The sequence below is a fragment of the Sinocyclocheilus anshuiensis genome, unplaced genomic scaffold, assembly GCF_001515605.1.
Source record: "Sinocyclocheilus anshuiensis isolate Anshui unplaced genomic scaffold, SAMN03320099.WGS_v1.1 scaffold115, whole genome shotgun sequence".
Classification (NCBI taxonomy): Eukaryota; Metazoa; Chordata; class Actinopteri; order Cypriniformes; family Cyprinidae; genus Sinocyclocheilus; species Sinocyclocheilus anshuiensis.
Window position 1 is genome coordinate 723789 of NW_015548219.1, and position 4626 is coordinate 728414.

The window sequence follows — 4626 nt, forward strand, 5'->3', positions numbered from 1 at the left end:
TAAAAAATAGGGGGGGGGGGGGGGATTCAAAGTTGTGTCATTTGACTGGAATGGAAGTGAAGTTATGTTCTATATGTAATTTATGGTTAACACTAACAGTCTTCCACTAAGACAGACTTCCACTAAGAACTTCTGTGGCTTTATATTCTGGTATTTCAGGGCATTTTTTTTTAGTACAAGCAACCATCAATGTTTCATAATAATAAAAATCAGAAATATAAAACAAGACCAACATGATTCAAATGTTAAGATGCAGTAAGATTATAGAGCTGTAAAATTTGGTGTTGGGAGAACTTCATAAGACATATCGAGTTCTCTGATTGCAGATTGTCAAAAAGGAGTTCTGAAACATTAGGAGACAAATGTGAGTTTAGTGTCTTTGAGAGTCTTTTTCTCAGGAGAACAAATTGAAAGGCAGGAGAAATAACTGAGATATTAAAGAGATCTCATTTAGTCTTGGGAGAACTTGATGAGACATATTTGAGTTCTCCGATAACAGATTGTCAAATGAGTTCTGACATATTAAGAGACAAATGTGAGATAGTGTCTTCTCAAGTCTATTTTCAAATAGAACAATCTGAAAAGCAGGAGAAATTATTGCGATATTAAAGAGATCTTATTTGGTCTTGAAAGAACTTGAGACATATTTGAGTTCTCTGATTGCAGATTGTCAAATATGAGTTCTGAAACATTACGATAGAAATGTGAGATTAGTGTTTTCTGGAGTCTTTCTCAGGAGAACAATCTGAAAAGCAGGAGAAATGATTGAGATATTAGACATCTCATTTGGTCTTCGGAGAACTTGATGAGACATATTTGAGTTCTCTGAATGCAGATTCTCAAATGTGAGTTTTATTCACATTAGTGTCTTTTCATCAGGAGAACCATCTGAGAAACAACTGAGGTATTAAAAAAGATATTACTTTGTTAGGGAGAGATAAAAGCTTTAATATGCATACAATCTGCTTTGTAAGTGAATGACAGATCAATTCTTCTTTGTACTTCAAAAAACATCAGCTTAAACATGCCACGCTTGGCACAGTTTCTCCTGTTTGTTGATAGTCTGTTATGTTTCTTCATGCTCGTATGAAAGCTTATGTTATAAAAGAGTAAAATACAATATGCATACTCTTTTCGGCCTCTTTCATCAGTCCTGAGGTGCGGTAAACATCAAGGATCAAACTGAAACCCCTGGCGGACTAAAAGTGCTTATTGGGCTGAATGGTAAAGTTCTGCAACCAACTCCAAATCTCCAAAGTGAAAGCATATGTGCGCGGTAGTGCGTGTGAGCGAAGCAGGCAGTAATTCCCGGGCCTAGAGAAATATGCTGTAATGAAACCTGCCTTTACAGTCACCTGTGCAATATAGCTCTCGGCGTTCTCTTTGATCCGCCGAGCACTGTGCGCAAATAAAAAAAAAAAACACTTTCTCCACTACCCGTCGTTACTTTTGAATATTAGACTTTGTATTAATGCATCCAAGACGTAATGCAAGACATATTTTGCACGTAACAGATGCCATCTGGAACAAGTCCTCTTAAAACAAAGGGTTTATAGAGGCATCATGTCAATGTGCTTTGCACTAACCCTGTTGCTTGCTACCTACTTCTCACTGGACATTCATAGTCAGGATTTCATAGTCGGCCTGAAGCCGTGGTGAAATATGTGTCTGCCACTTAGTTACACAACCAAGAAAAACAAGGATATTCTGTTGAAACTTGTAGCAAATAAACGGCTAATAGCTAGTAAGTATCAATACCAAACCATCAAAACAAATGAGAGGTCCACTGTTTTGTTTGGAGAGCGAAGTTAACGTTTTTATTGGAAATTTGTCGGCATTGTTTGTGTTCTGGCAGGAAGTAAAAATCTAGGACGTCAAATGCCAAAAGAAAGCGAGAGATTGGGAAATTTTGAGGCCTGAGACAATTCCTTTGGAAATGACAGAAATGCAGCACTCAACAAGAAATGTGGTAATCAAAGGTTGTGAATTTTATTTTTTTTTTTTAGGCTAGATCAGGTCAGCAGCTAGTTGCACAACCATCTGCAGAAGATAACAATGAACTCCAAACTCCGTCCTGTGCTTCTCTAATAAAATCCACATTTCACATAACTCCTGTTGTTTCCCCCCAAAACAAAACCGTCCCCTGGTGAGCTTGTTGTAAAGGTGTCGGCCCACCTTCCTTCCAACTCGTTATTTTCCTTCTTGCCAATTAAACTTCCAGACCTTTAAAATTAGACAATGTGCATCGCAGGTTTCCAAGGTGCAATTATTGGCCGACAGATGTGGCTTGTTTATGTGTGGCATCTTGTTTACTCCAAAGAGTGATTGATATGCACTACTCATAAAACACTTTGAAACCACGGGAAACCTGGGGCCCACTGGCTCCAAAAGTGAGGTGATGGACCCCTTGAACTTACACATCCTTTTCTGTTTGGTCATCAACAGGTTTTTTTTCTAATTTTCCATGCTGATTTGGAATAACCATTGTAAATATGGTGAAATGTGTTAAAAAGAGCCGAGAGGACCAGCTAAAAGCATTGTTAGCAAAAACAATTAAAGAATTTACTCAATAACGAATAAGAATTACTCACACGACCCCAAATTGCAACTAAAATAGTCGAAAATACAACAAAAAAGTAAAGAACCATTTAAAATGTAACCTGGGAGGCTGTTTGCGTTCATATGTTTTCAAATATCATAGCGACAACGAACGAACAAAATGTAAGCTGTGATGGCTGATTCACAAACAGGTTCTTTTTTAATGAGTACTTTAAAAAGATCAACCAAACAGTGTCCAAATCAGCTTGAATCAGACGCACAGATCTGTGAATCATTTGGAGTTGTTAGTGAGTTCATATCTGACTCCCTCACTGAACCGAGAGTCGTTTATCAGTTAGGCCAGGGGTCTGCAACCTTCAATGTCAAAAGAGCCATTTTGGCCCCTTTCCCACCGAATACAATTCACGTGGAGACACAACATATTTGATCCCCAAATAAAGATAACACGGCATATAGCTAAAGTGTTATATTCAGTTATGTTACAGGGCATGGGGAGTAGCAATCATTTCATTAGTGAGGGGGACAGAAATGTCAAATGTAGTAATAATAATAATAATAATAGGCCTAATAATATTTATGTATGTATGTCTAATTGACAAAAAAAAAACTTTCTTATCTCTTACTTTTAATTGGCTAAGAAATAAAATACACTGCTGGACAATAACCAATCATTTGTCTTCTATAATATTTTTGATATATATTTTAATAATGACAATTTTATGGTTATGATTGTATAATCAGTATAATAGTTTATTTACTACAAACACCTTTTTCCATTTTTATCACAGAATAAGGCAGAAAATATATTGTATAGCTTCTGTACTGGAATTAATGCTATGTCAATTACCACTGTATCATTCGTATAAAAGACTTGAAAAATAGGGGTGGGCCGATAGACGATGCCATCGTCCATCGCCGATGGCTGATATTCATCACGATGTTGAGCTGACATCGTGATCCCCCCATAACCCCCGCAATCAGCCGCATCCCAATACCGTGTTCGGAAAGAAAATGAAGTGTATACAGTACCCCTCAAGGGAATAAATATGAGATGGGAGGAAAATGCATATTTTAATAATTTATCTCGCAGTTATATCATTGGGTAATTATATTGTATATAAATTGCGGGCATCAGGGAGCCACTAAACAGCTTTTGAATGCACGATCCATTTTAGTTTCACTTTCGAGATTCGCCATTGCACTTATAGCTACATGGAGCAGCAGTACTTACCACATATTTTACAAGATTAGATGTTTGTCAGTGGTGCTGAGGATCTGCAAATCATTCGCCATCGTCCTCAGTCAGGTCAGTAAGCAGGTTTATGCTTGTTATTCAGCTTAGCTACAGCCATAGCAGGATGCCTTTGTCCATATTAGGGATTTCCTGGCGTCAAAAGTTACTTCTATCATACGAGTCCGTTTCGGACTTTCTGTACGAGAGCGCCCTCCCGCTTAGAGTATGAATGAAACATACAGCGCATGAGAGTGTTCAGCGCTCCGTGATGTTCACATCATTTTGGATAAGAATAACGTATCCAGAACGACGTGACTATATTGTCTCTTTTAATTTAAATCTAGATTTATTCACATTGGCCCTTGAAAACCTCTACGTGAACACACTTGCCCCAGAAAAAGTGCATGGGAAGAGTTTAGTTTTTATTAAAAGTCGGGGGGACACCTCCCCCGCGTACTGTACACCCATGCTACAGGGAGCCACGGCAGAGGGATGCAAGAACCGCAGGTTGCCGACCCCTGAGTTAGGCCTATGTCTGATTCAGCTGCGATCCACTCATTACTGTAAACCAATGTAGCTACTACTTCAGGTTCGCAAGACTGGTTGTTCACGACAACGTGTATACATATGAACAACATTATTTTGTTGCAGTCAATTAATTGTATAAAAAAAAAAAACAGAAATATTTTACAAATATATTAGCTATTGTTTAGCAGAGGTCGTAAATTTGTCATTTGGCTCCTAAATGTTTCATTTTAGTTTTAATTTTTTTCAGAGCCCTGTCGCATTTGTTAATGTGCTAGTTAAATGCGGACAATCTTATTTGGGGGGGG